Here is a 14,367-nt window from a genome sequence, read left to right on the forward strand (position 1 = left end):
AACCCTAACCCTAACCCTAACCCTAACCCTAACCCTAACCCTAACCCTAACCCTAACCCTAACCCTAACCCTAACCCTAACCCTAACCCTAACCCTAACCCTAACCCTAAACCCTAACCCTAACCCTAACCCTAACCCTAACCCTAACCCTAACCCTAACCCTAACCCTAACCCTAACCCTAACCCTAACCCTAACCCTAACCCTAACCCTAACCCTAACCCTAACCCTAACCCTAACCCTAACCCTAACCCTAACCCTAACCCTAACCCTAACCCTAACCCTAACCCTAACCCTAACCCTAACCCTAACCCTAACCCTAACCCTAACCCTAACCCTAACCCTAACCCTAACCCTAACCCTAACCCTAACCCTAACCCTAACCCTAACCCTAACCCTAACCCTAACCCTAACCCTAACCCTAACCCTAACCCTAACCCTAACCCTAACCCTAACCCTAACCCTAACCCTAACCCTAACCCTAACCCTAACCCTAACCCTAACCCTAACCCTAACCCTAACCCTAACCCTAACCCTAACCCTAACCCTAACCCTAACCCTAACCCTAACCCTAACCCTAACCCTAACCCTAACCCTAACCCTAACCCTAACCCTAACCCTAACCCTAACCCTAACCCTAACCCTAACCCTAACCCTAACCCTAACCCTAACCCTAACCCTAACCCTAACCCTAACCCTAACCCTAACCCTAACCCTAACCCTAACCCTAACCCTAACCCTAACCCTAACCCTAACCCTAACCCTAACCCTAACCCTAACCCTAACCCTAACCCTAACCCTAACCCTAACCCTAACCCTAACCCTAACCCTAACCCTAACCCTAACCCTAACCCTAACCCTAACCCTAACCCTAACCCTAACCCTAACCCTAACCCTAACCCTAACCCTAACCCTAACCCTAACCCTAACCCTAACCCTAACCCTAACCCTAACCCTAACCCTAACCCTAACCCTAACCCTAACCCTAACCCTAACCCTAACCCTAACCCTAACCCTAACCCTAACCCTAACCCTAACCCTAACCCTAACCCTAACCCTAACCCTAACCCTCTACTACACTTTGGACTTGAACTTGGGGGGACCATGGTCAGCCGATGCTGGCTCGGATGTGGGTGACATTACACCATGACACCAGATCGGGTACCTGTTCCGTACCGGTTTTTGTTCCAACCTAGTTTTTTTCTTTATTCTTCTTTATTTATTCTAATTTTTGCTACTTCTTAGTGTTCCTTTATTGGATCCTTTTATTTTTTCCCTACTCTACTGTTTTACTTTTTATTGATACGAACCAACGGTTGGGGAGGGGTTCCAGAGTGACATGCGACGGCCCGTGCATTGCCAGTGACTCCCTATTCAAACTGTTTTGGTTAATTTACCAATTCAGGGGGAACTCACTGAGATTTATCTACTCCACCCAACCCTAAAACCCAGCCCTAACCCTAAACATAACCCCAAACCCTACCATCTAGGACAACAAACAAATGCCTTATCATGAACCCTGACCCTTAAGGATATTAACCCTACCCCTATGCCTGAAGGGCACACAGGAATACCTGACTTGGCTCGTTGACTTTTAAGGGGGATGAACCAACACCAGTTAGGAACTCCTCAGGTACATACGATAGCCTAAGCATTGGTGACATGAAAAGAGGAACAAAGCAAACCAACCCTGGAACACGATCCTGTACTATACTACAGCAGAAATGGAGGAATAAAATGGCCAATAAGACCAATTTGGGTCACAACTTTTGAAACTGGTTGGTAGTCAATAAGGAAACAAGAGCTGCGGATGACGTGCGTCGGCCCGTGCATTGCCTTTGGCTCCCTAGTTCAACTGCTGAGTCGTTGGATGAGGCAGGGGGAGTCGACGAGATAAATAATCTACACCTACCCTAACCCTAACCCTAACCCTAACCCAATTGTCTATATCTCCGGAACCGAAGGTCGTAGAGACTCGGGGTTTTCACCGTTGGATCCGGCGTGGTCTAGGCAGTGCACAGGTTTTGTCCCCTTGTTTCTGTGACGATCGGTAGATGAGATAAAGAAGGATGAATGTCCCAGACTCGACCTTCTATATCTCCAGAACGGAAGGTCGTAGAGACTCGGGGTTTTCACCGTTGGATCCGGCGTGGTCTAGGCAGTGCACAGGTTTTGTCCCCTTGTTTCTGTGACGATCGGTTGATGAGATAAAGAAGGATGAATGTCCCAGACTCAACCTTCTATATCTCCAGAACGGAAGGTCGTAGAGACTCGGGGTTTTCACCGTTGGATCCGGCGTGGTCTAGGCAGTGCACAGGTTTTGTCCCCTTGTTTCTGTGACGATTGGTTGATGAGATAAAGAAGGATCAATTTCCCCAAACTTTGACCTTCTATATCTCCAGAACGGAAGGTCGTAGAGACTCCAAACCACCTTCCGCCTGCACTAATTTGACCCTTCTGAATCCAACGGTGGTCTCCCCGAGTTTCTACGACGTTCCGTTCCGGAGATACAAAAAATACACTGTAAAAACAACATTATCTCACCTCAGGTGGGGCGTAGAACGACGGGGTTTCCACCGTTGGAAAGCCAGACATCGACTTTGGGGGGGTAGGTGCCATCAGTTTTTTCCTACGACCTTCCTGTCAAGAGATAAAGTCACTTGAAATTTTGAAATTTTAATAAAATTACATTAAATTACATTTAAATGCATTTAAAGGGACACAAACTGCCCTAGAACGCTCAGTCTGTCTCTGACAGACCTCGGGAGTACACCCCCTTGTCCGGCTCCACGCAGAGGATCGTCACAAGGTAACGGACTCTTACACTTACACTATCACCTACCCTATCACTTACTCTTACCCTAACACTCACACATACACTTTCACTAACACTTACCCAAACACTTACGCTGACCCATACCCTTTGTGTTGGGGTGGTCCCTGGCCACACCCACTACTTATGACTTTTAGACAGTGAAAATGCTAAGTGTGGGGGAGTTAAAAGGGGCGTGTCTTGGGGGGCGGTGCCAATCGACTGGGCGGGGTCGATAATGGGGGGGTAGGCGGAGTCTCCAGGCCACGCCCCCCTTCTACAGGAAGTTGACACAGCTCCGGCTAGGAAGGTCGTAGAGACTCGGGGGTGGTACCATTGGATCGGGCGTGGCCACAAATGGGGGGGTAGCCGCGGTCCCTAAGCTAAGAACCAACTTTTCCGGCCGTGAGAGATGTTTGATTGTTTTTACCCATAATGCTTTGCACCAATCTTAGGTTCTTTGTTACCACAGCCTCCGGCCGGTCCCCCTGAGTGCTGCAAAAGTTGAATGGTGGCTCTAAGTGGTTCACAGCCAGAAAGAACCGCGATCATCAAGTGGTACTTACCCCTTATACCTAACCCTAACCCTAACCCTAACCCTAACCCTAGAACGCTCAGTCTGTCTCTGACAGACCTCGGGAGCACACCCCCTTGTCCGGCTCCATGCAGAGGATCGTCACAAGGTAACGGACTCTTACACTTACACTATCACCTACCCTATCACTTACTCTTACCCTAACACATAAAGACCTAGGGAGCACATCACCTTGTCCGTCTCCACTCAGAGGATCACAGGGCAACAGACTCTTTCACTATCACCTACCCTATCACTTACTCTTACCTTAACACTCACACATACAATTTCACTATCACTTACCCTATCACTTACACTTACCCTAAGTATGGGTTGGGAAAACTGGTCACTCAAAGGTGGTACCATTGGACTTCAAATGCTCTGAAACGTGCTCCTATGAGGTTTCTGGGGGAAGGATTTGGGCCCTGGCACTTAGAAATTTTTCGGTCACCCGCCTCCCATTCGTTTCAATGGGACGACTTCAACGGCGGATATCTCCGGAACGGAAGGTCGTGGAGACTCGCAACCAAGCTCCGTCTGCCATAATTCGAACCTTCTGAATCCAACGGTGGTCTCCGCGAGTTTCTACGACCTTCCGTTCCGGAGATACAGGCAACCGGAAGTCAAAAAGTGGGCGTATCTCCGGACCGGAAGGTCGTAGAGCCAAACGGATGGCACCAATCGAAAGCCAGACCCGTTGGTAGGGGGGGTAGAACTTGGTTTCAAGTCTCTAGCACCTTCCTATCCGGAGTTATTCGCCTTCAAAGTTTCATTTTGGGGGTACCGACGGTCGTCAAAACCCCATATCCTAACCCTAACCCTAACCCTAACCCTAACCCTAACCCTAACCCTCGTTGGATGAGGCAGGGGGAGTCGACGAGATAAATAATCTACACCTACCCTAACCCTAACCCTAACCCAATTGTCTATATCTCCGGAACCGAAGGTCGTAGAGACTCGGGGTTTTCACCGTTGGATCCGGCGTGGTCTAGGCAGTGCACAGGTTTTGTCCCCTTGTTTCTGTGACGATCGGTTGATGAGATAAAGAAGGATGAATGTCCCAGACTCGACCTTCTATATCTCCAGAACGGAAGGTCGTAGAGACTCGGGGTTTTCACCGTTGGATCCGGCGTGGTCTAGGCAGTGCACAGGTTTTGTCCCCTTGTTTCTGTGACGATCGGTTGATGAGATAAAGAAGGATGAATGTCCCAGACTCAACCTTCTATATCTCCAGAACGGAAGGTCGTAGAGACTCGGGGTTTTCACCGTTGGATCCGGCGTGGTCTAGGCAGTGCACAGGTTTTGTCCCCTTGTTTCTGTGACGATTGGTTGATGAGATAAAGAAGGATCAATTTCCCCAAACTTTGACCTTCTATATCTCCAGAACGGAAGGTCGTAGAGACTCCAAACCACCTTCCGCCTGCACTAATTTGACCCTTCTGAATCCAACGGTGGTCTCCCCGAGTTTCTACGACGTTCCGTTCCGGAGATACAAAAAATACACTGTAAAAACAACATTATCTCACCTCAGGTGGGGCGTAGAACGACGGGGTTTCCACCGTTGGAAAGCCAGACATCGACTTTGGGGGGGTAGGTGCCATCAGTTTTTTCCTACGACCTTCCTGTCAAGAGATAAAGTCACTTGAAATTTTGAAATTTTAATAAAATTACATTAAATTACATTTAAATGCATTTAAAGGGACACAAACTGCCCTAGAACGCTCAGTCTGTCTCTGACAGACCTCGGGAGTACACCCCCTTGTCCGGCTCCACGCAGAGGATCGTCACAAGGTAACGGACTCTTACACTTACACTATCACCTACCCTATCACTTACTCTTACCCTAACACTCACACATACACTTTCACTAACACTTACCCAAACACTTACGCTGACCCATACCCTTTGTGTTGGGGTGGTCCCTGGCCACACCCACTACTTATGACTTTTAGACAGTGAAAATGCTAAGTGTGGGGGAGTTAAAAGGGGCGTGTCTTGGGGGGCGGTGCCAATCGACTGGGCGGGGTCGATAATGGGGGGGTAGGCGGAGTCTCCAGGCCACGCCCCCCTTCTACAGGAAGTTGACACAGCTCCGGCTAGGAAGGTCGTAGAGACTCGGGGGTGGTACCATTGGATCGGGCGTGGCCACAAATGGGGGGGTAGCCGCGGTCCCTAAGCTAAGAACCAACTTTTCCGGCCGTGAGAGATGTTTGATTGTTTTTACCCATAATGCTTTGCACCAATCTTAGGTTCTTTGTTACCACAGCCTCCGGCCGGTCCCCCTGAGTGCTGCAAAAGTTGAATGGTGGCTCTAAGTGGTTCACAGCCAGAAAGAACCGCGATCATCAAGTGGTACTTACCCCTTATACCTAACCCTAACCCTAACCCTAACCCTAACCCTAACCCTAGAACGCTCAGTCTGTCTCTGACAGACCTCGGGAGCACACCCCCTTGTCCGGCTCCATGCAGAGGATCGTCACAAGGTAACGGACTCTTACACTTACACTATCACCTACCCTATCACTTACTCTTACCCTAACACATAAAGACCTAGGGAGCACATCACCTTGTCCGTCTCCACTCAGAGGATCACAGGGCAACAGACTCTTTCACTATCACCTACCCTATCACTTACTCTTACCTTAACACTCACACATACAATTTCACTATCACTTACCCTATCACTTACACTTACCCTAAGTATGGGTTGGGAAAACTGGTCACTCAAAGGTGGTACCATTGGACTTCAAATGCTCTGAAACGTGCTCCTATGAGGTTTCTGGGGGAAGGATTTGGGCCCTGGCACTTAGAAATTTTTCGGTCACCCGCCTCCCATTCGTTTCAATGGGACGACTTCAACGGCGGATATCTCCGGAACGGAAGGTCGTGGAGACTCGCAACCAAGCTCCGTCTGCCATAATTCGAACCTTCTGAATCCAACGGTGGTCTCCGCGAGTTTCTACGACCTTCCGTTCCGGAGATACAGGCAACCGGAAGTCAAAAAGTGGGCGTATCTCCGGACCGGAAGGTCGTAGAGCCAAACGGATGGCACCAATCGAAAGCCAGACCCGTTGGTAGGGGGGGTAGAACTTGGTTTCAAGTCTCTAGCACCTTCCTATCCGGAGTTATTCGCCTTCAAAGTTTCATTTTGGGGGTACCGACGGTCGTCAAAACCCCATATCCTAACCCTAACCCTAACCCTAACCCTAACCCTAACCCTAACCCTAACCCTAAACCCTAACCCTAACCCTAACCCTAACCCTAACCCAATTCGAACCTTCTGAATCCAACGGTGGTCTCCGCGAGTTTCTACGACCTTCCGTTCCGGAGATACAGGCAACCGGAAGTCAAAAAGTGGGCGTATCTCCGGACCGGAAGGTCGTAGAGCCAAACGGATGGCACCAATCGAAAGCCAGACCCGTTGGTAGGGGGGGTAGAACTTGGTTTCAAGTCTCTAGCACCTTCCTATCCGGAGTTATTCGCCTTCAAAGTTTCATTTTGGGGGTACCGACGGTCGTCAAAACCCCATATCCTAACCCTAACCCTAACCCTAACCCTAACCCTACCCTAACCCTAACCCTAACCCTAACCCTAACCCTAACCCTAACCCTTAAGGATGGTGGGTTTAAATCATTAGTCTTTAACTGTATGCTACTAGTCTCCTACTCATTGTAAACCTAGAATCTAACCCTCACCCTTCACCCCGCCCTTACCTTAAGGATTTTTTCTGTATTCTCTATTCTGTTCTTATCTCTTGGCCTTTCCCCTTCCCTCTCTACTACACTTTGGACTTGAACTTGGGGGGACCATGGTCAGCCGATGCTGGCTCGGATGTGGGTGACATTACACCATGACACCAGATCGGGTACCTGTTCCGTACCGGTTTTTGTTCCAACCTAGTTTTTTTCTTTATTCTTCTTTATTTATTCTAATTTTTGCTACTTCTTAGTGTTCCTTTATTGGATCCTTTTATTTTTTCCCTACTCTACTGTTTTACTTTTTATTGATACGAACCAACGGTTGGGGAGGGGTTCCAGAGTGACATGCGACGGCCCGTGCATTGCCAGTGACTCCCTATTCAAACTGTTTTGGTTAATTTACCAATTCAGGGGGAACTCACTGAGATTTATCTACTCCACCCAACCCTAAAACCCAGCCCTAACCCTAAACATAACCCCAAACCCTACCATCTAGGACAACAAACAAATGCCTTATCATGAACCCTGACCCTTAAGGATATTAACCCTACCCCTATGCCTGAAGGGCACACAGGAATACCTGACTTGGCTCGTTGACTTTTAAGGGGGATGAACCAACACCAGTTAGGAACTCCTCAGGTACATACGATAGCCTAAGCATTGGTGACATGAAAAGAGGAACAAAGCAAACCAACCCTGGAACACGATCCTGTACTATACTACAGCAGAAATGGAGGAATAAAATGGCCAATAAGACCAATTTGGGTCACAACTTTTGAAACTGGTTGGTAGTCAATAAGGAAACAAGAGCTGCGGATGACGTGCGTCGGCCCGTGCATTGCCTTTGGCTCCCTAGTTCAACTGCTGAGTCGTTGGATGAGGCAGGGGGAGTCGACGAGATAAATAATCTACACCTACCCTAACCCTAACCCTAACCCTAACCCAATTGTCTATATCTCCGGAACCGAAGGTCGTAGAGACTCGGGGTTTTCACCGTTGGATCCGGCGTGGTCTAGGCAGTGCACAGGTTTTGTCCCCTTGTTTCTGTGACGATCGGTAGATGAGATAAAGAAGGATGAATGTCCCAGACTCGACCTTCTATATCTCCAGAACGGAAGGTCGTAGAGACTCGGGGTTTTCACCGTTGGATCCGGCGTGGTCTAGGCAGTGCACAGGTTTTGTCCCCTTGTTTCTGTGACGATCGGTTGATGAGATAAAGAAGGATGAATGTCCCAGACTCAACCTTCTATATCTCCAGAACGGAAGGTCGTAGAGACTCGGGGTTTTCACCGTTGGATCCGGCGTGGTCTAGGCAGTGCACAGGTTTTGTCCCCTTGTTTCTGTGACGATTGGTTGATGAGATAAAGAAGGATCAATTTCCCCAAACTTTGACCTTCTATATCTCCAGAACGGAAGGTCGTAGAGACTCCAAACCACCTTCCGCCTGCACTAATTTGACCCTTCTGAATCCAACGGTGGTCTCCCCGAGTTTCTACGACGTTCCGTTCCGGAGATACAAAAAATACACTGTAAAAACAACATTATCTCACCTCAGGTGGGGCGTAGAACGACGGGGTTTCCACCGTTGGAAAGCCAGACATCGACTTTGGGGGGGTAGGTGCCATCAGTTTTTTCCTACGACCTTCCTGTCAAGAGATAAAGTCACTTGAAATTTTGAAATTTTAATAAAATTACATTAAATTACATTTAAATGCATTTAAAGGGACACAAACTGCCCTAGAACGCTCAGTCTGTCTCTGACAGACCTCGGGAGTACACCCCCTTGTCCGGCTCCACGCAGAGGATCGTCACAAGGTAACGGACTCTTACACTTACACTATCACCTACCCTATCACTTACTCTTACCCTAACACTCACACATACACTTTCACTAACACTTACCCAAACACTTACGCTGACCCATACCCTTTGTGTTGGGGTGGTCCCTGGCCACACCCACTACTTATGACTTTTAGACAGTGAAAATGCTAAGTGTGGGGGAGTTAAAAGGGGCGTGTCTTGGGGGGCGGTGCCAATCGACTGGGCGGGGTCGATAATGGGGGGGTAGGCGGAGTCTCCAGGCCACGCCCCCCTTCTACAGGAAGTTGACACAGCTCCGGCTAGGAAGGTCGTAGAGACTCGGGGGTGGTACCATTGGATCGGGCGTGGCCACAAATGGGGGGGTAGCCGCGGTCCCTAAGCTAAGAACCAACTTTTCCGGCCGTGAGAGATGTTTGATTGTTTTTACCCATAATGCTTTGCACCAATCTTAGGTTCTTTGTTACCACAGCCTCCGGCCGGTCCCCCTGAGTGCTGCAAAAGTTGAATGGTGGCTCTAAGTGGTTCACAGCCAGAAAGAACCGCGATCATCAAGTGGTACTTACCCCTTATACCTAACCCTAACCCTAACCCTAACCCTAACCCTAACCCTAGAACGCTCAGTCTGTCTCTGACAGACCTCGGGAGCACACCCCCTTGTCCGGCTCCATGCAGAGGATCGTCACAAGGTAACGGACTCTTACACTTACACTATCACCTACCCTATCACTTACTCTTACCCTAACACATAAAGACCTAGGGAGCACATCACCTTGTCCGTCTCCACTCAGAGGATCACAGGGCAACAGACTCTTTCACTATCACCTACCCTATCACTTACTCTTACCTTAACACTCACACATACAATTTCACTATCACTTACCCTATCACTTACACTTACCCTAAGTATGGGTTGGGAAAACTGGTCACTCAAAGGTGGTACCATTGGACTTCAAATGCTCTGAAACGTGCTCCTATGAGGTTTCTGGGGGAAGGATTTGGGCCCTGGCACTTAGAAATTTTTCGGTCACCCGCCTCCCATTCGTTTCAATGGGACGACTTCAACGGCGGATATCTCCGGAACGGAAGGTCGTGGAGACTCGCAACCAAGCTCCGTCTGCCATAATTCGAACCTTCTGAATCCAACGGTGGTCTCCGCGAGTTTCTACGACCTTCCGTTCCGGAGATACAGGCAACCGGAAGTCAAAAAGTGGGCGTATCTCCGGACCGGAAGGTCGTAGAGCCAAACGGATGGCACCAATCGAAAGCCAGACCCGTTGGTAGGGGGGGTAGAACTTGGTTTCAAGTCTCTAGCACCTTCCTATCCGGAGTTATTCGCCTTCAAAGTTTCATTTTGGGGGTACCGACGGTCGTCAAAACCCCATATCCTAACCCTAACCCTAACCCTAACCCTAACCCTAAAATGTCCACAACTGACCTAATTTTCAGTGATTTCAAAATGCTATAACAGTGATTTCAAAATGCTCTAAAATGGAAAATTGCTGTTTCCACAGGGTAATTCCACTTTAGATCTACAGTATACAACCCTACAGTGATACCATATCAATATCAAGTCATTCTGATGTTGCTTTCCAAAATAAAGGCCTTTTTAAATTGTCCACAATTGACCAAATTTTCAGCGATTTCAAAATGCTCTAAAATGGAAAAGTGCCATTTCCACAGGGTAATTCCAATTTAGATCTGCAGTACACAACCCCACAGTGATACCATATCAATATCAAGTAATTCTGATGTTGCTTTCCAAAATAAAGGCATTTTTAAATGTCCACAACTGACCTAATATTCAGTGATTTCAAAATGCTATAACAGTGATTTCAAAATGCTCTAAAATGGACAATTGTTGTTTCCACAGGTTAATTCAACTTTAGATCGGCAGTATACAACCCCACAGTGATACCATATCAATATCAAGTCATTCTGATGTTGCCTTTCAAAATAAAGGCCTTTTTAAATTGTCCACAATTGACCTAATTTTCAGTTATTTCAAAATGCTCTAAATTGGAAAAGTGCTATTTCCACAGGGTAATTCCAATTTAGATCTGCAGTACACAACCCCACAGTGATACCATATCAATATCAAGTCATTCTGATGTTGCTTTCCAAAATAAAGGCATTTTTAAATTGTCCACAATTCACCTAATTTTCAGTGATTTCAAAATGCTCTAAAATGGAAAAGTGCTATTTCCACAGGGTAATTCCAATTTAGATCTGCAGTACACAACCCCACAGTGATACCATATCAATATCAAGTCATTCTGATGTTGCCTTCCAAAATAAAGGCATTTTTAAATTGTCCACAATTGACCTAATTTTCAGTGATTTCAAAATGCTATAAATGTGATTTCAAAATGCTCTAAAATGGAAAAGTGCTATTTCCACAGGGTAATTCCAATTTAGATCTGCAGTACACAACCCCACAGTGATACCATATCAATATCAAGTCATTCTGATGTTGCTTTCCAAAATAAAGGCATTTTAAATGTCCACAACTGACCTAATTTTCAGTGATTTCGAAATGCTATAACAGTGATTTCAAAATGCTCTAAAATGGACAATTGCTGTTTCCACAGGTTAATTCAACTTTAGATCGGCAGTATACAACCCCACAGTGATACCATATCAATATCAAGTCATTCTGATGTTGCCTTTCAAAATAAAGGCCTTTTTAAATTGTCCACAATTGACCTAATTTTCAGTTATTTCAAAATGCTCTAAATTGGAAAAGTGCTATTTCCACAGGGTAATTCCAATTTAGATCTGCAGTACACAACCCCACAGTGATACCATATCAATATCAAGTCATTCTGATGTTGCTTTCCAAAATAAAGGCATTTTTAAATTGTCCAGAATTCACCTAATTTTCAGTGATTTCAAAATGCTCTAAAATGGAAAAGTGCTATTTCCACAGGGTAATTCCAATTTAGATCTGCAGTACACAACCCCACAGTGATACCATATCAATATCAAGTCATTCTGATGTTGCCTTCCAAAATAAAGGCATTTTTAAATTGTCCACAATTGACCTAATTTTCAGTGATTTCAAAATGCTATAACAGTGATTTCAAAATGCTCTAAAATGGAAAAGTGCTATTTCCACAGGGTAATTCCAATTTAGATCTGCAGTACACAACCCCACAGTGATACCATATCAATATCAAGTCATTCTGATGTTGCTTTCCAAAATAAAGGCATTTTTAAATGTCCAAAACTGACCTAATTTTCAATGATTTCAAAATGCTATAACAGTAATTTCAAAATGCTCTGAAATGGAAAAGTGCTGTTTCCAAAGGGTAATTCCACTTTAGAACTACAGTATACAACCCCACAGTGATACCATATCAATATCAAGTCATTCTGATGTTGCCTTCCAAAATAAAGGCCTTTTTAAATTGTCCACAATTGACCAAATTTTCAGTGATTTCAAAATGCTCTAAAATAGAAAATTGCTGTTTACACAGGGTAATTCCACTTTAGGTCTGCAGTATACAACCCCACAGTGATACCATATCAATATCAACTCATTCTGATGTTGCTTTCCAAAATAAAGGCCTTTTTAAATTGTCCACAATTGACCTAATTTTCAGTTATTTCAAAATGCTATAACAGTGAATTCAAAATGCTCTAAAATGGAAAATCGCTTTTTCCACAGGTTAATTCCACTTTAGATCTACAGTATACAACCCCACAGTGATACCATATAAATATCAAGTCATTCTGATGTTGCTTTCCAAAATAAAGGCCTTTTAAAATTGTCCACAATTGACCTAATTTTCAGTGATTTCAAAATGCTCTGAAATGGAAAAGTGCTGTTTTCAAAGGGTAATTCCACTTTAGAACTACAGTATACAACCCCACAGTGATACCATATCAATATCAAGTCATTCTGATGTTGCCTTCCAAAATAAAGGCCTTTTTAAATTGTCCACAATTGACCTAATTTTCAGTGATTTCAAAATGCTATAACAGTGATTTAAAAATGCTCTAAAATGGAAAAGTGCTATTTCCACAGGGTAATTCCAATTTAGATCTGCAGTACACAACCCCACAGTGATACCATATCAATATCAAGTAAATCTGATGTTGCTTTCCAAAATAAAGGCATTTTTAAATGTCCACAACTGACCTAATTTTCAGTGATTTCAAAATGCTATAACAGTAATTTCAAAATGCTCTGAAATGGAAAAGTGCTGTTTCCAAAGGGTAATTACATTTTAGAACTACAGTATCCAACCCCACAGTGATACCATATCAATATCAAGTCATTCTGATGTTGCCTTCCAAAATAAAGGCCTTTTTAAATTGTCCACAATTCACCTAATTTTCAGTGATTTCAAAATGCTCTAAAATGGAAAAGTGCTATTTCCACAGGGTAATTCCAATTTAGATCTGCAGTACACAACCCCACAGTGATACCATATCAATATCAAGTCATTCTGATGTTGCTTTCCAAAATAAAGGCATTTTTAAAATGTCCACAACTGACCTAATTTTCAGTGATTTCAAAATGCTATAACAGTGATTTCAAAATGCTCTAAAATGGAAAATTGCTGTTTCCACAGGGTAATTCCACTTTAGATCTACAGTATACAACCCTACAGTGATACCATATCAATATCAAGCCATTCTGATGTTGCTTTCCAAAATAAAGGCCTTTTTAAATTGTCCACAATTGACCAAATTTTCAGCGATTTCAAAATGCTCTAAAATGGAAAAGTGCTATTTCCACAGGGTAATTCCAATTTAGATCTGCAGTACACAACCCCACAGTGATACCATATCAATATCAAGTAATTCTGATGTTGCTTTCCAAAATAAAGGCATTTTTAAATGTCCACAACTGACCTAATTTTCAGTGATTTCAAAATGCTTAAACAGTGATTTCAAAATGCTCTAAAATGGACAATTGCAGTTTCCACAGGTTAATTCAACTTTAGATCGGCAGTATACAACCCCACAGTGATACCATATCAATATCAAGTCATTCTGATGTTGCCTTTCAAAAAAAAGGCCTTTTTAAATTGTCCACAATTGACCTAATTTTCAGTTATTTCAAAATGCTCTAAATTGGAAAAGTGCTATTTCCACAGGGTAATTCCAATTTAGATCTGCAGTACACAACCCCACAGTGATACCATATCAATATCAAGTCATTCTGATGTTGCTTTCCAAAATAAAGGCATTTTTAAATTGTCCACAATTCACCTAATTTTCAGTGATTTCAAAATGCTCTAAAATGGAAAATTGCTATTTACACAGGGTAATTCCAATTTAGATCTGCAGTACACAACCCCACAGTGATACCATATCAATATCAAGTCATTCTGATGTTGCCTTCCAAAATAAAGGCCTTTTTAAATTGTCCACAATTGACCTAATTTTCAGTTATTTCAAAATGCTATAACAGTGATTTCAAAATGCTCTAAAATGGAAAATTGCTGTTTCCACA

This window comes from Nothobranchius furzeri, chromosome 4 (assembly GCF_043380555.1).
Source record: "Nothobranchius furzeri strain GRZ-AD chromosome 4, NfurGRZ-RIMD1, whole genome shotgun sequence".
Lineage (NCBI taxonomy): Eukaryota > Metazoa > Chordata > Actinopteri > Cyprinodontiformes > Nothobranchiidae > Nothobranchius > Nothobranchius furzeri.